This window comes from Loxodonta africana, chromosome 1 (genome assembly GCF_030014295.1).
Source record: "Loxodonta africana isolate mLoxAfr1 chromosome 1, mLoxAfr1.hap2, whole genome shotgun sequence".
NCBI classification, from domain to species: Eukaryota; Metazoa; Chordata; class Mammalia; order Proboscidea; family Elephantidae; genus Loxodonta; species Loxodonta africana.
The window spans coordinates 209,602,227-209,628,494 of NC_087342.1; the positions used below are offsets into that span (position 1 = coordinate 209,602,227).

General features: G+C 39.6%; 1 pseudogene; it reads left to right on the forward strand.

The window, feature by feature from the left end:
* Window positions 1-202: 202 nt before the first annotated feature.
* Window positions 203-24,681, forward strand: LOC135232901 (uncharacterized; annotated as a pseudogene).
* Window positions 24,682-26,268: the final 1,587 nt, after the last annotated feature.

Consider the following 26,268-nt stretch of genomic DNA (forward strand, 5'->3'; position numbering starts at 1 on the left):
GCATCGCAGTCGGTGGGAGAAGCACCCGGGAGGCAGTGACTGATCTTGGAGCAGGGAGAGCAGCGTCCCATCCGGGGAGCCGTCCCACCGGGAGTTTGGCGGGAAGCGGGCGTGGCGTGAGCAGGGGGATCAGCTATATTTCCCTAAAGCGACCCCGGGGCGGGGTCCACACGATCGTGCGGGGGACACCCACCCAGTTCGCATGAGCGGTGCGGCGCACCAGAGGGAGAAGTCCCCGGGAGGAAGTGAACGGTCTCGGAGCAGGGAGCGTAGCATCCCAGCCGGGGAGCCATCCCGCAGGGATTTTGGCGGACGGGGGCGGAGCGTGAACGTGGGGATCAGCTCTATATTCTGTGGTGTTACACTCCTAGCTCTCTGATCCCTCCCCCACCCTCCCCAGGCGGCTCCATTAACATCCGAATACCCTGAGCCAGAGGGAGAATTCAGATAGGGATCTGACAGCATTTTTTTTAGCTGATTACCTGGAAAAACTAGTTTCCCAGTGGTGGCTCTGAGACAGCAGTCCATATCAAACCACATAAAGAAACAGACCATGACAGCTTCTCCAACCCCCCAAAACAAAAGAATCAAAATCTTTCCCAAATGAAGATACAATCTTGGAATTATCAGATACAGAATATAAAAAACTAATTTACAGAATGCTTAAAGATATCACAAATGCAATTAGGATAAATGCAGAAAAAGCCAAGGAACACACTGATAAAACTGTTGAAGAACTCAAAAAGATTATTCAAGAACATAGTGGAAAAATTAATAAGTTGCAAGAATCCATAGAGAGACAGCATATAGAAATCCTAAAGATTAACAATAAAATTACAGAATTAGACAACGCAATAGAAAGTCAGAGGAGCAGACTCGAGCAATTAGAATGTAGACTGGGACTTCTGGAGGAACAGGGAATCAACACCAACATAGCTGAAAAAAAATCAGATAAAAAAATTAAAAAAAATGAAGAAACCCTAAGAATCATGTGGGACTCTATCAAGAAGGAAACTTGTGAGTGATTGGAGTCCCAGAACAGGGAGGGGGCACAGAAAACACAGAGAAAATAGTTGAAGAACTCCTGACAGAAAACTTCCCTGACATCATGAAAGACGAAAGGATATCTATCCAAGATGCTCATCGAACCCCATTTAAGATTGACCCAAAAAGAAAAACACCAAGACATATTATCATCAAACTTGCCAAAACCAAAGACAAACAGAAAATTTTAAAAGCAGCCAGGGAGAAAAGAAAGGTTTCCTTCAAGGGAGAATCAATAAGAATAAGTTCAGACTACTCAGCAGAAACCATGCAAGCAAGAAGGGAATGGGACGACGTATACAGAGCACTGAAGGAGAAAAACTGCCAACCAAGGATCATATATCCAGCAAAACTCTCTCTGAAATATGAAGGAGAAATTAAGATATTTACAGAGAAACACAAGTTTAGAGAATTTGCAAAAACTAAACCAAGACTGCAAGAAATGCTTAAGGAGATTGTTTGGCCTGATGACCAATAATATCAGGTACCAGCACAATACAAGGTCACAAAACAGAACGCCCTGATATCAATGCAACTCAAATAGGGAAAGCACAAAAACAAATAAATTAAGATTAATTCTAAAAAATAAATAAATAAACAAAATAAAACACATAACAGGAAATCATGGAAATCAATAGATAAACGATCACAATAATCAAAAAGAGGGACTAAATATAGGAGGCATTGAACTGCCAGATGGAGAGTGATACAAGGTGGTATAGAACGATGCAAGTTAGGTTTTTACTTAGAAAAATAGGGGTAAATAATAAGGTAACCACAAAAAGGAATAACAATTCCATAACTCAAGAAAAACGTAATGACTCAACAAACATAAAGTTAAACATTATGAAAGTGAGGATCTCACAAGCTACTAAGAAAAACGTCTCAGCACAACAAAGCATGTGGAAAAATGAAATGGCCAACAACACACATGAAAAGGCATCAAAATGACAGCACTAAAAACTTATTTATCTATAATTACGCTGAATGTAAATGGACTAAATGCACCAATAAAGAGACAGAGAGTCATGGACTGGATAAAGAAACACGATCCATCTATATGCTGCCTACAAGAGACACACCTTAGACTTAGAGACACAAACAAACTAAAACTCAAAGGATGAAAAAAAATATACCAAGCAAATAATAAGCAAAAAAGAAGAGGAGTAGCAATATTAATTTCTGACAAAATAGACTTTAGACTTAAATCTGCCACAAAGGATAAAGAAGGACACTACATAATGATAAAAGGGGCAATTGATCAGGAAGACATAACCATATTAAATATTTACGCACCCAATGACAGGGCTGCAAGATACATAAATCAAATTTTAACAGAATTGAAAAGTGAGATAGACACCTCCACATTTATAGTAGGAGACTTCAACACACCACTTTCAGAGAAGGACAGGACATCCAGTAAGAAGCTCAATAGAAACACGGAAGACCTACTTACAACAATCAACGAACTTGACCTCATAGACTTATACAGAACTCTCCATCCAACTGCTGCAAAATATACTTTCTTTTCTAGTGCACATGGAACATTCTCTAGAATAGACCACATATTAGGTCATAAAACAAATCTTTGCAGAATCCAAAACATCGAAATATTACAAAGCATCTTCTCAGACCACAAGGCAATGAAGCTAGAAATCAATAACAGAAAAACTAGGGAAAAGAAATCAGATACTTGGAAAATGAACAATACCCTCCTGAAAAAAGACTGGGTTATAGAAGACATCAAGGAGGGAATAAGGAAATTCTTAGAAAGCAACGAGAATGAAAATACTTCCTATCAAAACCTCTGGGACACAGCAAAAGCAGTACTCAGAAGCCAATTTATATCGATAAATGCACACATACAAAAAGAAGAAAGAGCCAAAATCAGAGAACTGTCCCGACAACTTGAACAAATAGAAAGTGAGCAACAAAAGAATCCATCAGGCACCAGAAGAAAACAAATAATAAAAATTAGAGCTGAACTGAATGAATTAGAGAACAGAAAAACAATTGAAAGAATTAACAAAGCCAAAAGCTGGTTCTTTGAAAAAATTAACAAAATTGATAAACCATTGGCTAGACTGACTAAAGAAATACAGGAAAGGAAACAAATAACCCGAATAAGAAACGAGAAGGACCACATCACAACAGAGCCAAATGAAATTAAAAGAATCATTTCAGATTACTACGTAAAATTGTACTCTAACAAATTTGAAAACCTAGAAGAAATGGATAAATTCTTGGAAAAATACTACCTACCTAAACTAACACATTCAGAAGTAGAACAACTAAATAGACCCATAACAAAAAAAGAGATTGAAACGGTAATCAAAAAACTTCCAACAAAAAAAAGTCCTGGCCCAGACGGCTTCACTGCAGAGTTCTACCAAACCTTCAGAGAAGACTTAACACCGTTACTACTGAAGGTATTTCAAAGCATAGAAAAAGACGGAATACTACCCAACTCATTCTATGAAGCTACCATCTCCCTGATACCAAAACCAGGTAAAGACATTACAAAAAAAGAAAATTATAGACCTATATCCCTCATGAACATTGATGCAAAAATCCTCAACAAAATTCTAGCCAATAGAATCCAACAACACATCAAAAAAATAATTCACCCTGATCAAGTGGGATTTATACCAGGTATGCAAGGCTGGTTTAATATCAGAAAAACCATTAATGTAATCCACCACATAAATAAAACAAAAGACAAAAACCACATGATCTTATCAATTGATGCAGAAAAGGCATTTGACAAAGTTCAACACCCATTTATGATAAAAACTCTTACCAAAATAGAAATTGAAGGAAAATTCCTCAACATAATAAAGGGCATCTATGCAAAGCCAACAGCCAATATCACTCTAAACGGAGAGAACCTGAAAGCGTTTCCCTTGAGAACGGGAACCAGACAAGGATGCCCTTTATCACCACTCTTATTCAACATCGTACTTGAAGTCCTAGCCAGGGCAATTAGGCTAGACAAAGAAATAAAGGGTATCCAGATTGGCAAGGAGGAAGTAAAGCTATCACTATTTGCAGATGACATGATCGTATACATGGAAAACCCTAAGGAATCCTCCAGAAAACTACTGAAACTAATAGAAGAGTTTGGAAGAGTCTCAGGTTATAAAATAAACATACAAAAATCACTTGGATTCCTCTACATCAACAAAAAGAACACCGAAGAGGAAATAACCAAATCAATACCATTCACAGTAGCCCCCAAGAAGATAAAATACATAGGAATAAATCTTACCAAGGATGTAAAAGACCTATACAAAGAAAACTATAAAACTCCGCTACAAGAAATTCAAAAGGACATACTTAAGTGGAAAAACATACCCTGCTCATGGATAGGAAGACTTAACATAGTAAAAATGTCTATTCTACCAAAAGCCATCTATACATATAACCCACTTCCAATCCAAATACCAATGTCATATTTTAAGGGGAGAGAGAAACAAATCACTAATTTTACATGGAAGGGAAAGAACCCCCAGATAAACAAAGCATTACTGAAAAAGAAGAAGAAAGTGGGAGGCCTCACTTTACCTGATTTCAGAACCTATTATACAGCTACAGTAGTCAAAACAGCCTGGTACTGGTACAACAACAGGCACATAGACCAATGGAACAGAATTGAGAACCCAGATATAAATCCATCCACGTATGAGCAGCTGATATTTGACAAAGGACCAGTGTCAGTCAATTGGGGAAATGACAGTCTTTTTAACAAATGGTGCTGGCATAACTGGATATCCATTTGCAAAAGAATGAAACAGGACCCATACCTCACACCATGCACAAAAACTAACTCCAAGTGGATCAAAGACCTAAACATAAAGACTAAAACGATAAAGATCATGGAAGAAAAAATAGGGACAACCCCAGGAGCCCTAATACAGGGCATAAACAGAATACAAAACATTACCAAAAATGATGAAGAGAAACCAGATAACTGGGAGCTCCTAAAAATCAAACACCTATGCTCATCTAAAGACTTCACCAAAAGAGTAAAAAGACCACCTACAGACTGGGAAAGAATATTCAGCTATGACATCTCAGACCAGCGCCTGATCTCTAAAATCTACATGATTCTGTCAAAACTCAACCACAAAAAGACAAACAACCCAATCAAGAAGTGGGCAAAGGATATGAACACACATTTCACTAAAGAAGATATTCAGGCAGCCAACAGATACATGAGAAAATGCTCCCGATCATTAGCCATTAGAGAAATGCAAATTAAAACTACGATGAGATTCCATCTCACACCAACTAGACTGGCATTAATCCAAAAAACACAAAATAATAAATGTTGGAGAGGCTGCGGAGAGATTGGAACTCTCATACACTGCTGGTGGGAATGTAAAATGGTACAACCACTTTGGAAATCTATCTGGCGTTATCTTAAACAGTTAGAAATAGAACTACCATACAACCCAGAAATCCCACTCCTCGGAATATACCCTAGAGATACAAGAGCCTTCACACAAACAGATATATGCACACCCATGTTTATTGCAGCTCTGTTTACAATAGCAAAAAGCTGGAAGCAACCAAGATGTCCGTCAACGGATGAATGGGTAAATAAATTGTGGTATATTCACACAATGGAATACTACGCATCGATAAAGAACAGTGACGAATCTCTGAAACATTTCATAACATGGAGGAATCTGGAAGGCATTATGCTGAGCGAAATGAGTCAGAGGCAAAAGGACAAATATTGTATAAGACCACTATTATAAGATCTTGAGAAATAGAAAAAACGGAGAAGAACACATACTTTTGTGGTTACGAAGGGGGGAGGGAGGGAGGGAGGGAGAGGGCTTTTTATTGATCAATCTGTAGATAAGAACTGCTTTGGGTGAAGGGAAAGACAACACTCAATACAAGGAAGGTCAGCCTAATTGGACTGGACTAAAAGCAAAGAGGTTTCTGGGATAAAATGAAAGCTTCAAAGGTCAGCGGAGCAGGGTCTGGGGTCTGGGGAACTTGGTTGGAGGGGACTTCTATGTCAATGGGCAAAATAATTCTATTATGAAAACAGTCTGCATCCCACTTTGAATTGTGGCGCTTGGGGTCCTAAATGCCAACAAGTGGCCATCTAAGATACATCAATTGGTCTCAACCCACCTGGAGCAAAGGCAAAGGAAGAACACCAAGGTCACACGACAACTAAGAACCCAAGAGACAGAAAGGGCCACATGAACCAGAGACCTACATTATCCTGAGACCAGAAGAACTAGTTGGTGCCCGGCCACAATCGATGTCTGCCCTCTCAGGGAGCACAAGAGACAACTCCTGAGAGAGCCGGAGACCAATGGGATACAGACCCCAAATTCTCATAAAAAGACCATACCTAATGATATGACTGCGACTAGAGGAATCCCAGAGACAATGCTCCCCAGAACTTCTGATGGCACAGGACAGGAACCACCCCGAAGACAACTCATCAGGCATGAAAAGGACTGGTCAGCGGTGGGGAGAGAGATGCTGATGAAGAGTGAGCTAATTAAATCAGGTGGACACTGGGAAAAAAAAAAAATTTAACTCAGGAGAATTGAAGACTTTCAGCTTGGCTGATAATACGGAAGACTCGTGTAAGAGGACCAAACCTGGGTGTAAGCAAAGCAAAACAAATAAAAAAACAGAAAATAATTTTAACAGCGCAGAGAGGAAGAGGGACTGAATCAAACTGGATTAAAGAAATTCAAAATATCTCAGTACACGTCAGACCAGATTGCCAAATTACCTGCACATATTCAGAAATTTTACTAAGGAATTAAAGAATATAAAAATTGCAAACGTAGGAAAAGAAGGGAAATGCCTGAGAGAGACAATCTAATTCCCTCTGTTTGCTGTTGTCACAAAAGAATGCCCCTGTGTCAGGTTTAACATATCAGGTCTCTTCTTTGGACATTATTATTGGACATGTTGCCCCCATAAAGAGACAGAATGGATTTTAGGCCTACTGCTTAACATTCTCTGTCCCAATGTATTTCATGAAATTAATGTCAGGAGATATTAATGGTTTAAACAACAAAAAAGACTCAAAAAAGTAAAAATTATATAAAATTAAACAGATTTTTAAAATAAGCTTTATTTTTTAAAGCAGTTTCAGATTTAGAGATAAATTGAAAAGGATGTACAAAAAATACCAGTTTCCTTCTTACATTAGTATGTATTAGCTTCTAACATTAGTATGGTACATTTAATGAAATATTATTGATACATCATTGATAACTAAAGGCCACGCTTTATGTTGTTCTTCTTGTTAGGTGCCATAGAGTCAGTTCTAACTCATAATGACTCTACGTACAGAAGAAAGAAACACTGCCCTGTCCTGCACCATCCTCACAATCATTGTTATGCTTGAGCCCATTACTGTAGCCACTGTGTCAATCCACCTCATTGAGGGTTTTCCTCTTTTTCGCTGCACTTCTACTTTACTAAGCATGGTGTCCTTCTCCAGGAACTGATCCTTCCTGATAACCTGTCCAAAGTATGTGAGACAGAGTCTCGCCATCCTTGCCTCTAAGGAGCATTCTGATTGTACTGCTTCCAAGACAGAATTGTCCGTTCTTTTGGCAGTCCATGGTATATTCAACATTCTTCGTCAGCACCACAATTCTTTGATCTTCCTTATTCATCAACAAGCTTTGCCAGGCATATGAAGCTATTGAAAACACCATGGCTTGTGTAAGGTGCATCTTAGTCTTCAAGGTGACATCTTTGCTTTTAAACACTTTGAAGAGGTGTTTTGCAGCAGATTTGCCCAATGCAATTCATCTTTTCATTTCTTGACTGCTGCTTCATGATTGTTGATTGTGGATCCAAGTAAAATGATGTTGCTTATTGGTCCAGTTGTGAGGATTTTTGTTTTCTTTATGTTGAGGTTAATCCACGCTGAAGGCTGTGGACTTTGATCTTCATCAGTAAGTGCTTCAAATCCTCTTCACTTTCAGCATGAAAAGTTGTGTCATCTGCATATATCAGGTTGTTAAAGAGTCTTTGTCCAATCCTGATGCCCTGTAGTACAGCTTCTTGGATTATTTGCTCAGCATACAGGTCGCATACATATGGTGAAATGATACAACCCTGACACACACCTTTCCTGACTATAAACCGCGCAGTATCCCCTTGTTCTATTCAAACAATCTATGTAAGGTGCCTCATGAGTACAAATATGTGTTCTGGAATTCCCATTCTCTACAACATTATCCATAATTTATTATGATCCACACAGCCGAATGTCTTTTCGTCGTCAACAAAGCACAGGTAAACATCTTTCCACTATTCTGTGCTTTCAGAAAGGGTCCATCTGACAACACTTATGATAGCCCTCATTCCATGTCCTGTTCTGAATCTGGCTTGAACTTCCGGCAGTTCTCTGTTGATATACTGCTATATCTGCTTTTGAATGATCTTCAACAACATTTTACTTGTGTGTGATATTAATGATATTGTTTGAAAATTTCTGCATTTTATTGGATCACCTTTCTTGAGAATAGGCATAAATAGGGATCTCTTCCTGTCAGTTGACCAGGTAGCTGTCTTCCAAATTTGTTGGCATAGATAAGTGAGCACATACAGTGCTGCATCCTTTTGTTGAAGCATCTCAGTTGGTATTCCATCAATTCCTGGAGCCTTGTTTTTTGCTAATGCCTTCAGTGCAGCTTGGACTTCTTCCTTCAGTACCATCAGCTCCTGATCATATGATGCCACCTGAAATGGTTGAATGTCAACCAGTTTTTTGTGGTATAGTGACTCTGTGTATTCCTTCCTTCCATCTTCTTTTGATGCTTCCTGCATCATTTAATATTTTCCCCACAGAATCATTCAATATTGCAACTCTAGGCTTGATTTTTTCCTTTAGTTCTTTCAGTTTGAGAAATACACAGCGTGTTCTTCCCTTTTAATTTTCTACCTCCAGGTCTTTGGACATGTCATCATAACACTTTACTTTGTCTTCTTGAGCCACCCTTTGAAGTCTTCTGTCCAGCTCTTTTACTTCATCATTTGTTTTTTTCACTTTGCTTTAGCTATTCAGCATTCAAGAGCAAGTTTCCAAGTTCCTTCTGACATCCATTTTGGTCTTTTCTTTCTTTCCTGTCTTTTTAATGACTTCTTTCTTTCTTCATGTATGGTGTCCTTGATGTCATTTCACAATTCACCTGGTCTTCAGTCATTAGTGTTAAATGCGTCAAATCTATTCTTGAAATGGTCTCTAAATTCAGGTGGGATTTGCTCAAGGTTGCACTTTGGCTTTTGCGGACTTGTTCTAATTTTCTTCAGTTTCAACTTGACCTTGCCTATTGATGGTCTGTTCCACATTCGACCCCTGGCCTTGTTCTGACTGATGATATTGAGGTTCTCCATCATCTCTTCCCATATATGTAGTCAACCTGAATCCTGTGTATTCCATCTGGAGAGGTCCATGTGTATATAAAAAAAATAATGTGTATAGTCACCATTTATGTTATTGAAAAAAGGTATTTGCAATGAAGAAGTCGTTGGTCTTGCAAGATTCTATCATGTGATCTCCAGCACTCCTTCTATCACCAAGGCCACATTTTCCAGCTACCAATTGTTCTTCTTTGTTTCTAACTTTTGCATTCCAAACACCAGTAATTATCAATGCATCCTGATTTCATGTTCGATCAATATCAGACTGCAGAAGTTGGTAAAAATTTTCACTTTCTTCATCTTCGGCCTTAGTGATTGATGTGCAGATTTGCATAATAGTCTTATTAACTGATCTTCCTGGTAAGCATATGAATATTGTCCTATCACTGACAGTGTTGTACTTCAGAATAGATCACGAAATGTTCTTTTTGAGGGTGAATGCAATGCCATTCTTCTTCAGGTTGTCATTCCCAGCATAGTAGACCATAGGATTGTCTGATACAAAACGGCCAACTCCAATCCATTTCAGCTCACTAATGACTCGGATATCAGTGTTTATGCTTTCCATTTCATTTTTGATGATTTCCAATTTTCCATGTTTCGTACTTTGTACATTCCATGTTCTGATTATTAATGAATGTTTGCAGCTGTTTCTTCTAATTTTGAGTGGTGACACATCAGCAAATGAAGGTCCGGAAAGCTTGACTCCATCCAAGTCGTTAAGATCAACTCTACTTTGAGGAGGCAGCTCTTCTAACCTGGGGGGCTTCTAACCCCTGGGGCTCATCTTCTGGCACAATATCAGACAATGTTCCACTGCTATTCATAAGGTTTTCACTGTCTAATTCTTTTCAGACCACTGGGCCTTTCTTCCTAATCTGTCTTAGTCTGGAAGGTCTGCTGAAACCTGTCTGCCATGGTTGACCCTGCTGGTATTTGAACACCAGTAGCATAGCTTCCAGCTGCACAGCAACAGGCAATCCCTCAGAGCATTGCAAACTGAGAGATGCATGGGGGCCATCCATATATATATATATATATATATACCCATTCTTTATATGTGTGTATATGTATATATATATTTTTTAAGTTTTTCCTAATGTTCTTTCCCTATTCCAGGATTCTGTTATTTATACCACATTACATTTAGTTGTCATGTCTTCTCCATACCTCTTGGCTGTGACAATTTCTCACACTTTCCTTGTTTCTGATGACCTTAAAAGTTTTAAGGAGTACTGTTCATGTAATTTGTACAAGGACCCTCTATTAGAATTTGTTTGATATATTTCTCATTATTAGACAGGACTTAAGTATTTGGGGAAGGAAGATCACAAGGGTAATGCACCATTTTCATCACATCATATCAAGGGTGTATATTATAATCATGATTTATCACTATCAATGTTGATCTTGATTACCTGACTAATGAAGAATTTTTCAGGATTGACCAGTGAAAAGTTATAATTTTTCCCTTTTTCATACTGTACTTTTTTGGAGGCATCAGGAACCCACTCTTAAGGTACCCACACTTTATGGAATCACAGGAATTATTTGATATTTTTTTGCATGGGAGATTTGTCTTCTTTCATGTTTATTTATTGGTGACCATTTTCTGATTGGATTGTTTGACCATTTTCTAATTGGATTGTTTGTTTTTTTATTGTTGAGTTTTAAGAGTCCTTTGTATATTTTTTATACAAGCCAATTATCAGATGTGAGCCCTGCATATATTTTCTTGACCTCTGGCTACTCTTTTTCATTAATTTAAGAATGATTTTTGCAGAGCACCAGTTTTTAAATTTAATAAAATCTAACTTATGAATTCTTGTGTTTCATGGGTTATGTATGCCTTTGCTGTATCAAAAATTCATCACCATACCCAAGGTTACCTAGATTTTCTCCTATGATTTCTAACAAATATTTTATAGTTTTGGGTTTTACATTTAGATCTATTATTCATTTGGAGTTAGTTTCTATGGAATGAGTCTAGGTTCAGTGTTTTGTTTTGTTTTTTTTTTTAATTTAGACATCCATTTGTTCAGGTGCCATTTGTTGAACAAACCATTTTTTTTCATTAAGTTGTCTTTGCTCCTTTGACAAAGATCAGGTGACTATATTTAATTTGTTCTATTTCTGTCACAATATCTCTTCTATTTCATTAATCTATGTGTCTGTTATTTCATCTATATCATGCTGCCTTGATTACTATGTTGTCTTAATAATCCAGGACTGAGATAACAGAAGTACCACAAATAGGTGACTTTAACAAAAAGAAATTTATTTTCTCACACTTTAAGAGGCTAGAAGTCCAAATTCAGAGTGTTGACTCTAGGGGCTATAACAGAAATACCACGAGTCGTTGGCTTTAACTAACAGAAATTTATTTTCTCACAATTTAGGGGGCTAGAAGTCTGAATTCAGGGTGCTGGCTCTAGGGGAAAACTTTCTCTCTCGTCAGCTCTGGGGAAAAGTCTTTGTTCCTTGATGACAGTGGATTTAATGGATATTAAACCTGTATCCTGTGACCTTGCTATAATCAAGTATTAGTTTCAGGAATGTTTTGTTGATGTTGTTTCTGATTCCTTGGGATTTTTTACATAGCTAGTGTGAATGTCATCTGTTAACAAAAACAGTCTAATCTCTTCCTTCCCAACCTGTATACATCTTAATTCTTTCCCTTATCATTTGCATTGACTGGGGCTTTCAGTACAATGTTGAGTAGGAGTGGTGAATGGAGACATCTTTATCTTATTCCTAAATATGGGGAAAGTGTCCAGTTCCTCAGGATTCCTGATGATGTCTGCTGTAGTTATTTTGTAGATCTTTATCAAGTTGAGGATGTTCCCCTCATTCCTATTGTGATGGGAGTTTTTTTTTCCTTAATAGGTGTTGGATTTTGTCAGAAGCTTTTTCTACATCAAGTCATATATGATACATATGATTTTTCTTCTTTAGCCTGTTGATGTGATTAAATAAATTGATTTTCAAATGTTGAACTCGGATTGCATACCTGCAATAAATCCTATTAGTTGTGGTTACAATTTTTATACATTGTTGTATTCTATTTTCTAACATTTTATTTATGGTATTTTCATCTATGTTCCTGAGAGATATTTTTTGGTAGTTTTCATTTAATGCAATGTCTTTATCGCTTTTGGTATTAGACTAATTCTGGACCCATAAAAATCTGTTAGGAAATATTCCTCTGCTTTTATTTTCTGGATGAGATTTTAGAGCATAGGTATCATTTTTTTTTCTGCCATCATGTTTGATAGAATTCACCATCGAAGTCATCAAGGCCTGATGATTTCTGTTCTGGAAGGCACACCAATTGCTGTCGAGTCGATTCTGGCTCATAGCGACCCTACAGTACAGGGTAGAACTGTCTTATAGGGTTTCCAAGGTGTGCCTGGTGGATTCAAACGGCCAACCTTCTGGTTAGCAGCCCTAGCTCTTAACCACTATGCCAGCAGAGTTTCCAGTGCTTATTATTAATTCAAATTGCTTAATATATGTATAAGTTATTAAGATTATCTATTTATCCTTGTGTGAGTTTTGTTAGTTTTCAAGTTGCAAAGAAATAGATCATTTCATCTACCTTATCAAATTTGGGGGCTTGGAATGGCTCATAGTATTTCTTTAGTATCCTGCTAATATCCAAGAGGTCACCCCCCTTTCATTTATGATGTTAGTAATTTGTGTCTTATATTTTTTGTTCTTGGATAGCCTGGTTAGAAGTTGCCAATTTTACTGATCTTTTCAAAAACTAGTTTTTTGAATTGTTGATTTTCTCTATTATTTTCTTCTCCTCAATTTCATGTTTATCTCCTCTAATTTTTATTATTTCTTTTCTCCTGCTTAATTTACACTCCAACTGCTCTTCTTTCTCTAGTTTCCTAAGAGGGAGGATAGATTATTGATTTTAAACCTATCTTCTTTTCTAATATATGAAATTAATATTCTAAATTTCTAAGTATTGCTTTTGCTACATCCCACAAATTTTATAAGTTGTATATTCATTTTAATTAAGTTCAAAATATGTTAAGCCACTCTTGAGACTTCCTTTTTTAACTGTGTCATTTAGAAGTGTACTGTTTAATTTCCAAATATTTGAGCTGGTTGGCTATCTTTCTGCTATTGATTTCCAATTTAATTTCCTTGTGTTCTGAGAATATACTTTTTATGATTTAAATTCTTTTCAAAATTTTAATGTGTGTTTTGTGGCCCAGAAATATTTCTTAAAATATTGCTGTCATTCATTTCACCTGTCTGTGAGCTATAATCACCCAATGCATTGTTACTATTATGACTTTATAAAACACAAGTAGACATCTTTGTGGTATTCTCTACTTTCAGCCAGGATCCATCTGACATCAGCAATGATATTCCTGGTTCCACTTCCTCTTCTGAATTCGACTTGAATTTCTAGCAGTACCCTGTTGATGTACTGCTGCAGCTGCTTTTGAATGATCTTCAGCAAAATTTTCTTTGCATGGGACATTGATATTGTTTGATAATTTCCACATTCTTTTCGGTCACCTTTTTTTGGAATAAGCATAAACATGGACCTGTTCCAGTCATTTGGCCAAATTTCTTGGCATAGTTGAGAGAGCACTTCCAGTGTTGCACCCATTTGTTCAAACATCTCAATTGGTATTCCAACAATTCCTGGAGTCTTCTGTTTTGCCAGTGCTTTCAATGCAGCTTGGACCACTTCCTTCAGTACCATTGGTTCCTGCTCATATGCTACCTCCTGAAATGGTAGACGGTTGACCAATTCTTTTAGGTATAGTGGCTCTGTGTATTTTTTCCATCTTCTTTTGTTGCTTTCTGCATCATTTAATAGTTTCTCCATAGAATCCTTCAATACTGCAACTCAAGCCTTGAATTTTGTCTTCAGTTCTTTCAGCTTGAGAAATGCAAAGTGTGTTCTTCCCTTTTGGTTTTTATCTACAGGTCTTTGCACATGTCATTATAATAGTTTTACTTTATCTTCTCCAGCCACCCTTTCAAATCTTCTATTTGGCTCTTTTACTTCATCATTTCTTCCATTTGTTTTAGCTACTCAGTGTTCAAGGGCAAGCTTCAGAATCTCTTCTGACATCTGTTTTGATCTTTTCTTTCCTGTTTTTTTTAATGACCATTTGTTTTCTTCAAGATGTTTACCTTTGTTTTTATTGACGATGCAAAGGCATTAAACTGTACGGATTGTAACAAATTATGGATAACTTTGGGAAGAATGGGAATCCCAGAACACTTTATTTGCTCATGAGGAACTATACATAGATCAAGAGGCAGTCAGTTGAATAGAACAAGGGGTTACTGTGTGGTTTAAAGTCAGGAAAAGTTTGTATCAGTGTTGTATCCTTTCACCATACTTATTCAATCTGTAAGCTGAGGAAATAATCAGAGAAGCTGAACTCTATGAAGAAGAAATTGGCATAAGTATTGGTGGAAGGCTCATTAACAACCTACATTATGCAGATGACACAACCTTGCTTGCTGAAAGTGAAGAGGACTTGAAGCACTTACTAATGAAGGTCAAAGACTACAGCCTTCAGTACAGATTATACCTCAACATAAAGAAAACAAAAATCCTCACAACTGGACCAATAAGCAACATCATGATAAATGAGAAAATACTGAAGTTTCAAGGATTTCATTTTACTTGGATCCACAATCAACACCCATGGAAGCAGAAGTCGTATTTGATTTCACAAGAAATCAAACAACATTGAATTGGACAAATAAGCTGCAAAGTCCTCTTTAAAGTGTTGAAAAGCAAAGATGCCACCTTGAAGACTAAGGTGAGCCTGATCCGAGCCATGGTGTTTTCAATCACCTCATATGCATGAGAATGCTTGACTGTGAATAAGGAAGACCAAAGAAGAATTGACATCTTTGAATTGTGATGTTGGCGAAGAATATTGATTATACCATGGACTGCCGAGGAGTCCATGTCTTGGAGTAAGTACAACCAGAATGCTCCTTAGTGTCAAGGATAGCAAAACTATTACATATGGTGGAGGTGTTGTCAAGAGGGATTAGTCTCTGGAGAAGGACATCATGCTTGGTAAAGTAGAGGGCCAGCAAAAAGGAGGAAGACCCTCAAAAAGACGGACTGACACAGAGGCTGCAACAATGGGTTCAAGTATAACAATGATTGTGCAGATGGCACAGGATCAGGCAGTGTTTCATTTTGTTGTACATAGGGTTGCTGTGAGTCGGAATCAACTGGATGACACTTAAAAACAACATTATGACTTTGAGCAAACAGTTATATATTACATTAATAAAGTATGAGAAGAATACAATAGTTTGTCTACCTCCATTTATTCTTTCTCTGGTGCTTTTCCTTTCTTTATGTAGATCCAAGTTTCTGACCTATATCATTTTCTTTTTTTCTGAAGAACATCTTTTAACATTTCTTGCAGGGAAGACCTGTTAGCTATGAATTCCCTTACTTTCTGTCTGTCTAATAGAGTCTCTATTTTTCTTTCTCTTTCAAAAGATCATTTTTGTGGATATAGAATTATAGTTTTTCATCTTTTTTTTAATTTCACTACTTTAAATTAAAAAAAAAATTTCACTACTTTAAATTGAAGAGCAAAGATGTCACCTTGAAGTCTAAGGTGTGCCTGACTCAAACCATGGTATTTTCAATCACATTATGTGAATGTGAAAGCTGGACAATGAATAAGGAAGACCGAAGAAGAATTGACACCTTTGAATTGTGGTGTTGGTGAAGAATATTGAGTATACTGTGGACTGCCAAAAGAATGAACGGGTCTGTCTTGGAAGAAGTACAACCAGAATGCTCCTTAGAAGCAAGGATGGCGAGAATGCGTCTTAGATAATTTGGACATGTTGTCAGGAGGGATCAGTCTGGGGAGAAGGATATCTTGCTTGGCAGAGTACAGGGTCCATGGAAAAGAGGAAGACCCTCAATGAGGTGGATTGACACAGTGGCTGCAACAATGAGCTCAAGCATAACAATTGTAAGAATGGCTCAGGACCGGGCAGTGCTTCCTTCTGTTGTGCATAGGGTCACTATGAGTCGGAATTGACTCGATGGCACCTAACAACAACAACAACTTTAAATATTCCACTCAACCTTTTCTTGTTTGCACAATTTCTGACAAGAAATTTTATGAAATTTTTATCCTTTTTCTTTTATAGGTAAGGTGCTTTGTTCCTGTAGCTTCTTTCAATGATTTTCTCTTGGTCTTTGTTTTTTGTTGTTTGAATATGATGTGCATTGATGTAGCTCTTTAGTAATTATCCTGCTTGGAGTTTTCTGAGTTTCCTGGATCTGTGGTTTGGTTCTGCCTTGATTTTGAGAAATTTTTGTCATTATTTCTTCAAATATTTATTTTTCTCTCCTTTCCTTCTCCTTCTGGTGTTCTAGTTTCACATAGATTACACCTTCAAAATTGTCCTAGGGTTCTTGGATATTCTGTTTTACTTTTCTCGTTTTTTCTCTTTGCATTTTAGTTTGGGAATTTTTATTGACAGGCCTTCAAGCTCACTGATTCTTTCCTTGGCCATATCCAGGCCACTTATAAGTGCATGGAAGGCAATCTTCATTTTGTTCCAGTGTTTTTGATTTTTGGCATTTTCTTTTGATTATTCCCTATAATTTACATCCTTGTGCTTCCATTACACATCTGTTCTTGCATATTGTCTACACTTTCATTACAGCCCTTAACATTTTAATTATGGCCTTTTTTTTTAATTCTAAAATCTGTGTCGTATCTGAGTCTAGTTAATAGTGATGCTTGCCTTTTCTCTTCAGATTGAATTTTTCTTGACTTTTAGAGTGGCTTTAATCGTTTTTTTAACACTTGGCATAATGTATCACACAATATGAAGTGAAGTAAGAAAAAGAAAACCTCAATAGTGTGAGTTTTCGACATTACTCTGGCTAGAATTTTGGCAATGTTTAATGTTTATTCTAGCTGTAGGTTCCTGGGGCTTTAATTTTCTCTAGTGTCCTGATTTTTGTGTCTCATCTTGACTTTAGGTTTCTCCACATATTCTTTCCTAAATAGAATCTGTACCTGGAACATTATTTAATATAACAACCACTGTTATACTGGAACCTATTGATTTGATGATTAAGTGTATGGATAGGTGAGCTTTCTGTAACACGATGATTACATCTCAGGTTTTTAGTATAGCTTTGCCTCTGGGTTTTCAACTTCACAAACTTTTTTTAGCTTATATTTTCATGTTATATGAGACATGGAATTTAGTGAAGGCTGCAGTTGGGTAATTGCCTGTGATGGTTGAGATTTTGTGTCAACTTGACTGTGCCATGATTGTCAGTGTTTTGGCACTTGTATAATGTGATCACTTCCCTGTCGAAATTTGATATGCGATCACTCCCATGAGGGAATCTGCTGAGTGGTACCAGCAGGGGTGGGGCCTGTGGTGGCTCATTGCCCCCTCAGCCTTCATCTCTCTATCTCCTGCCACCCACTTCCTTCCTGCTTGCCTTGCAAACATTGTTGGCTTGTTCTGGATCCAGCAGCTGTCTCTTGTCTGACCTCTGGTTCTTGGGACTTGAGCTAACAGCTTACCTGTCCATCTTGGGATTTGCCAATCTTCACAGCTTATGAGCAAGAGTCCTGCTCCTTGACCTGCCTATCATGGTTCTCAAGCCCATGCAGCTATGTGACTCTGGAGAAACTTTGCGGTCTTGCCTGCTGACCTCGGGAATTCCTTGACTGTCACAGCCTGTGAGTGGAAGCCCTGCTCCTGACCTGCTCATCTTGGGTTTACCAGCTTCTGCAGCTCCATGAATTGGGAAAGGATTCTATCCTGATCCAAGGACTTGGATATTCCAATCCCTACAATCTCGTAAGCTGTTTTCTTTATATAAATCTATATATATTTATACGCTTACTGTTTGTGCTTCTCTAGAGAACCCAGCCTAAGACATTTGGTACTGAGTGGTTCTAGAGAAACAAAATTTTAAGGATGAATTTTCTAAATTGGTTCTCAGGTCTGGTTAGTCTTAAAGATGTTGATGACTCTGCTTCCAACAGTAAAGAGGCCACTGCTAATTCATTGGCTAAGGTGGTGATACAAATACTCAAAATACCACCACCAGTAGATCAGGCATTGGTGAAAGGCAAGGCTCTGGGTGAACACATGTGTGATATCTTTCTAGAGTTTTGTCAGAATGAGAAGTATAAGGAAGCTGGTTGGTGGGTCCTCCTTTCACTAGACAAAGTGGTGAAAGAGATGCTCTCAGGGCTTCAGAGTCAAATCTCAAGTGCCACATAAATGACCTTGAAGCTTCCACTTGTGCTTTGAAAGAAAGCCTTATTTCTTGTAGTAACAGCTGATATTGCTGAAAGCAAAATCCAGACCCTTATTGTAAGAGTGGCTGAATTATAACACCAGCTTAACTGCCAACCTAGAGAGGTGTCTGAAGTTAAAGTGAGGGCATTGGTTGGGAAGAAATGGGATCCTGAAACTTAGAATAGGGGCATATGGCAGATAATCAGGAAGCTGGAGACACTGAGCCCCTAAATCCGTTGAATCACTCCCGCCAACAGAACCACTCCCATCTGAAGAGATTACTTTGTGTTTGTCTGCTACACCACCTTGCCCAGAAAAACCATTATCCCCTCTGCTCCCATCTAATGAGATTAATGCTAGTCCAGCTGCCTCTAAAGAGCCATTGCTAGAGTCACTGCCCACCTCATCCTCTGAGGTAGATGCTTTACAAGACAATGTTGAATGTTTTCAAAACAATTCCACATTACCGATTCTGGCTTCCAGGCCTATAACTAGGCGAGCCCTAAAAGGTGAAGTACAAAGCTTGACCCAAGAGGAGGTATACTAAACTCCAAAAGAACTACTTGACTTTTCTAATATGTAAAACAGAAGCCTGGGGAATATGTATGGGGATGGCTATTAAAGGTATGGGATAATGGTTCAGGGAATATAAAGATAGATCAGTCTGAGTTTGTTGATATGGGTCCACTAAGCACAGATGCTTCATTCAGTGTTTCAGCTCGAGAAGTTAGGAGAGGATCTAATAGTTTATTTGATTGATTCACTGAAGCATGGACTACCTGGTGGCCTATACTAAAGTCAGTTGAAGTACCAGACATGTCTTGGTATACTGTAGAAGAAGGTATCCAAAGGCTTAGGGAAATTGGCATGCTAGAGTAGATTTATCAGTCTAGACTCACAGACCCACACATGGAATGCCCAGAGGACACACCTTTTACCACAACTGTGAGGAACAAATTTGTGCAGGGAGCTCCAGCATCCTTGAAGACTGCTGTGATTGCTATTTTAGGTAAATCAGATTTGACAGTGGGAACTACCCTGACTGAATTAAGACACCTAGCTACAATGGAGCTGATTGGACTCCATAGTAGTAGGGGACAAGTGGCTGCATTCAATCAACAAAGACAGGATGGGCATGGTTACAGTTATGAATAGCAAAGTCAAAGCAGTAATCAGAACAGTCTCACTCGTATGGACTTATGGCATTGGCTACTTAGTCATGGTGTCCCTAGGAGAGAAATAGATGGGAAACCTGGTAATTATTGATCTGTATAAACGTACTGGTTAAGTGCTATGGCTGCTAACCAACAGGTCAGCAGATCAAATCCACCAGGTGCTCCTTGGAAACTTTATGAAGCAGTTCCACTCTGTCCTATAGGGTCACTGTGAGTTGGAATCAACTCCACGGCAGTGGTGGGTTGTATAAAAGTAAAAATTCTAGGTCAGGTGAACAGTAGTCTAACTCAAACTGCCAGAATACAGAGTCACGGTGTCTCAATCAATTCCCAGACTTGAACGAGTTTAAAGACCTATAACCCCTTGAAAGAAAGGGAGGCTGGGTCCCCTTGAGGAAGGACTCCAATACACTGCCACATATTTATACTGTTAATCTCTCTCCTGGCCTTCCCCAAAGGGATCTATGGCCTTTTATGGGAGTAATTATGCCTTGGGGAAACGGAAATAATCAGATTTTTGGGGGATTACTGGATACTGGCTCTCAACTGACGTTAATTCCGGGAGACCCAAAATGTCACTGCGGCCCACCAGTCAGAGTAGGAGCATGTGGAGGTCAGGTTATTAATGGAGTCTTGGCTCATGTCCGCCTCACAAAAGGTATAGTGGGTCCCCGAACCCATCCTCTGGTGATTTCTCCAGTTCCAGAATGCATAATTGGAATAAATATACTCAGCAACTAGCAGAAACTCCATATTGGATCCCTGAATAATGAAGTAATGACTATTATGGTAGGAAGAGCCAAGTGGAAGCCATTAGAACTGCTCCTACCTAGGAAAATAGTAAACCAAGAGCAATACTGCAATCCCAGGGGGGTTGCAGAGATTACTGCCACCATCAAGGACTTGAAGGATGCAGGGGTGGTGATTCCCACCACATCCCCATTCAACTCTCCTATTCGGCCTGTGCAAAAAACACACGGATCTTGGAGAATGACAGTAGATTATTGAAAACTTAACCAGGTGGTGACTCCAATTGCAGCTGCTGTTCCAGATGTAGTTTCATTGGTGGGCAAATTAATACATCTCCTGGCACCTGGTATGCAGCTATTGATCTGGTCAATGCCTTTTTCTCCATACCTATTTCAAAGGACCACCAGAAGCAGTTTTCCTTCAGCTGGCAAGGCTAGCAATACACCTTCACTTGCCTACGTCAGATCTACATCAGTTCTCCAGCCCTACGTCATAATTTAGTCTGCAAAGATCTTGATTGCCTTTCCCTTCCACAAGATGTAACACTGGTCCATTACATTGATGAGATTACACTGACTGGACCTAGTAAGGAAGAAGTGTCAATGACCCAGGACTTATTGGTAAAACATTTGCATGCTAGAGGGTGGGAAATTAATCCCACAAAAATTCAGGCACCTTCCACCTCAGTGAAATTTCTAGGGGTCCAGTGTTGTGGGGCACGTGGAGATATACCTTCCAAAGTGAAGCATAAGATATTGTATCTGGCTGCTCCCACAACTAGAAAGGAGGCATAGCACCTAGTGGGTCTGTTTGGATTTTGGAGGCAACATATTCCTCATTTGGGTGTGCTACTCTGGCCTCTCGACGGCACTGGGTTGGGTTTTTTACTCTGGCCTATTTATCAAGTGACTCAAAAAACTGCTAGTTTTGAGTGGGTCCCAGAACAAGAGAAGGCTCTTCAACAGGTTCAAGCTGCTGTGTAAGCCACTCTGCCACCTGGGCCATATGATCCAGCTGTTCCAATGGTGCTTAAAGTGCCTGTGGCAGATAGAGATGCTGGTTGGAGTCTTTGGCAGTCCACTATTGGTGAATCACAGCATAGGCCCTTAGGATTTTGGAGCAAAGCCCTGCTATCCTTTGCAGATAACTACTCTCCTTTTGAGGAACAGCTTTTGGCTTGTTACTGGGCCTTAGTAGATACTGAATGCTTAACCATGGGCCACCAAGTCACCATGCGGCCTGAGCTGCCCATCATGAACTGGGTGTTGTCTGACCCACAGAATCATAAAGTTAGACTTGCACAGCAGCGCTCCGTCATTAAATGGAAGTGGTATATACAAGATCGGGCCCAAACAGGACCTGAAGGTACAAGTAAGTTGCATGAGGAAGTGGCCCAAATGCCCATAGCCTCCACTCCAGTCACATTACCTTCCATCTCCCAGTCTGCACCTATGGCCTCATGGGGAGTTCCTTATGATCAGTTGACTGAAGAAGAGAAAACTCATGCCTGGTTTACAGATGGTTCTGCGTGATATGCAGGCACCACTAGAAAGTGGACAGCGGCAGCACTGCAGCCCCTTTCTGGGACCTCCCTGAAGGACAATGATGAAGGGAAATCCTCACAATGGGCAGAACTTCGAGCAGTGAACCTGGTTGTTCATTTTGCTTGGAAGGAGAAATGGCCAGATGTGCGATTGTATACTGATTCATGGGCTGTGGCCAATGGTTTGGCTGGACAGTCAGGGACTTGGAAGGAACTTGATTGGAAAATTGGAGACAAGGATTTATGGGGAAGAGGTAGGTGGATAGACCTCTCTGAATGAGCCAAAGAAATGAAGATATTTGTGTCTCATGGGAATGCTCACCAAAAGGTGACCTAAGCAGAAGATGATTTTAATAATCAAGTGGAGAGGATGACGCATTCCATGGAAACCACTAATCCTCTTTCCCCAGCTACTCCTGTCATTACCCAAAGGGCTCATGAACAAAGTGGGCATGGTGGCAGGAATGGAGGTTATGCATGGGCCCAGCAACACGGACTTCCACTCACCAAGGCTGACCTGGCTACAACCACTGCTGAGTGCCCAAACTGCCAGCAGCAGAGACCAACGCTGAGTCCCCAATATGGCACCATCCGTCAAGGTGACCAGCCAGCAACTTGGTGGCAAGTTGATTATATTGGACCACTTCCATCATGGAAAGTGCAGTGTTTTGTCCTTACTGGAATAGGCACTTACTCTGGATATGGATTTGCCTTCCCTGCATGCAATGCTTCTGCCAAAACTATCATCCATGGGCTTACAGAATGCCTTATCCACCATAATGTTATCCTGTACAGCATTGCCTCTGATCAAGAGACTCACTTCACAGCAAACAAAGCGCAGCAGTGGGCCCATGCTATGGAATTCACTGCCCTTACCATGTCCCTCATCATCCTGAAGCAGCTGGCTTGATAGAACAATGGAATGGCCTCCTAAAGACACAATTACAGTGCCAGCTAGGTGGAAATACCTTGCAGGGTTAGGGCAATGTTCTCCAGGAGGCTGTATATGTTCTAAACCAGTATCCAATATATGATGCTGTTTCTCCCATAACAAGGATTCATGGGTCCTGAAATCAAGGGGTGGAGATGGGAGCGGTACCACTCACTATTACCCCTAGTGACCCACTTGCAAGACTTTCGCTTCTTGTCCCTGCGACCTTATGCTCTGCATGCCTAGAGGCCTTAGTTCCAAAGGGAAGAATGCTTCCACCTGGAGACACATCACTGATTCCATTGATCTGGAAGCTAAGAATGCTACCTGGCCACTTTGAGCTCCTTATGCCTCTGAATCAACAGGCAAAGAAGGGAGTTACCATACTCATACTAGCTGGTGTGATTGATCCAGACTACCAGGAGGAAATCAGATTGATATTACATAATGGAGGTAAAGAAGAGTGTGTCTGGGATGCAGGAGATCCCTTAGAGGGTCTCGAAGTACTGCTGTGTCCTGGGATTAAAGCCAATGGAAAACTACACCAACCTAATTCTTACGTGACTACTAATAGCTCAGACCCTTCAGGAATGAAGGTTTGGGTCACTCCACCAGGCAGAGAACCATGATCAGCTGAGGTGCTTGCTAAGGGGAAAGGTAATACAGAATGGGTGGTGGAAGAAGGTGGTTCTAAGTATCAGTCACAGCCACATGACCAGTTGTGGAAACAAGGACTGTAATTGTTATGAGTATTTCTGCCTTGTATGTGTTCATCAGATATTTTTCTTTTCTTCACTTATAAAAATAAGATGTGAATGGGGCTAGTGCATTTTTGGTTTACCTGTGTTAGTTTTATCATGTTAGGTGAGAGTATAACTTTGTAATTGTGCTTACTCAGAGATTATGTATGGTTTGGGGAGATATGTACAGATGCCAAGTTGACAAGTGTTGGTTGAGATTGTGTGTCAACTTGGCTGGGTGATGATTCTCAGTGTTTTGGCAGTTGTATAATGTTGTGATGAATATCCTGTTGAAATTTGGTATGTGATCATCCCCGTGATGGAATCTGCTGAGTGGTACTGGTGGGGGTGGGGCCTGTGGTGGCTCACCGCCCCCTCGGCCTTCATCTGTCAGCCTTCCATGCCTACTTACTTCCCGACCTTGCAAAGGTTGTTGGATTCTTCTTGATCCAGCAGCCGTCTTTTGTCTGATTTCTGGTTCTTGGGACTTGAACTAGAAGCTCACCTGTCCATCCTGGGATTCGCCAATCTTCATGGCCTGCAAGCAAGAGTCCTGCTCCCTAGCCTGCCTATCTTGAGTTTGCCAGCCCCTACAGCTACGTCACTCAGGAGAAACCTTGCAGTCTTGCCTGCCGACCTTGGGGATTCTTTGACCATCACAGCCTATGAGTGGTAGCCTGCTCTCTGATCTGCTCATCTTGGGCTCACCAGCTTATGCAGGCCTGTGAATTGGGAAAAGACTCTATCCTGATCCAAGGACTTGGGTTGTTCCAACCCCTACAATCGCGTGAGCTGTTTTCTTGATATAAACCTTTCTCTATATATTTATACGCTTACTGTTTTTCCTTCTCTAGAGAACCCAGCCTAAGACACTGCCCTTATCCCGAGGCGACATAAGGCTCTGGTAAGGAGTTTTGCCCTACAGAGTAGGACTTTACTATGGAGAATGCTCTAGGTGTATTTTAAAATCATTACTTTTTTACTCCCTCTGCCAGAGACATGAGGCAGTTTTTCTTGGTTTTTCATCTCGACAACCTGGTAGAATTTTTGTAGATAAAGCCCTCCAAAGTGTTGGGGCCCTCTTAAGATTGTAGCACTTTGAGGTTTTCACTTCCATGCTAGTCCAAACTCAGCTTTCAGGGATTCACCAAAATTATGATTTACGTGTTGCTATTAGTATTTTTTCTTTTTCTTTTTTTTTTTTATTAGTATTGTTCCAGTGGTTTCTTTTCCAGGTAAGCTGACCTCATCTGTGATTCTCTGTATTTGTCTGTTTTATTGGATTTTGGAGTGCCAGTTTGCTCTGCCACTTCAATTTTTGATTGGGTACAAGAAAAACCATTCATTTTCAGTTTATTCAGCTTTGTTCATATTGTAAGAATGTAAAAAAAAAATGACTTTCAAGCTCTTTACAAGTTGGGGCTGAAACCGGAAGGCTAAAAATAGTTTTTATGACACAAGAATTTTTAGAAACTTTGAATGAAGAAGATACATAGTGTATTTCTTAAATTTATCTGACCATGACCCTCTTTTTGTAATAATAAATTGCGAGTATTGTTCTATGGAACACATCTGGGCAATTGCAACAAACAGTTCCAGTTGTAAGTTTACAGTATAGGTAACTTCAATATTTATTCATAAATTCTCCAAATGGCTTTCATAACTCACTAAAAGGGTTCAGAGTCATCAAATAGTTAATTCTTATTAAGTCTAAGCAGCTGTTTCCTCATCACTTTGAGTTCCAGAGTTTAACTCCAATATCTGGCATTGATGATTTTAATAACACGTTGCTGAATGAATTCTGAGTATCATAAACACAGTTTTTTCTTTAATAATTTTTATTGAGCTTTAAGTGGACGTCCACAAATCAAGTCCGTCTGTCACATACAAACCTACACACACCCCACTCCATACTCCCACCCACTCTCCCCCCAATGAGTCAGCCCTTCCAGTCTCTCCTTTCATGACAATTTTGCCAGTTTCTAACCCTCTCTATCCTCCTATCTCCCCTCCAGACAGGAGATGCCAACACAGTCTCAAGTGTCCACCTGATACAAGTAGCTCACTCTTCATCAGCATCTCTCTCCTACCCATCATCCAGTCCCTTCCATGTCTGATGAGTTGTCTTTGGGAACGGTTCCTGTCCTGGGCCAACAGAAGGTTTGGGGACCATGACCACTGGGATTCCTCTAGTCTCAGTTAGACCATTAAATCTGGTCTTTTTGTGAGAATTTGGGGTCTGCATCCCACTGATCTCCTGCTCCCTCAGGGGTTCTCTGTTGTGTTCCCTGTCAGGGCAGTCATCGGTTGTGGCCGGGCACCATCTAGTTCTTCTGGTCTCAGGATGATGTA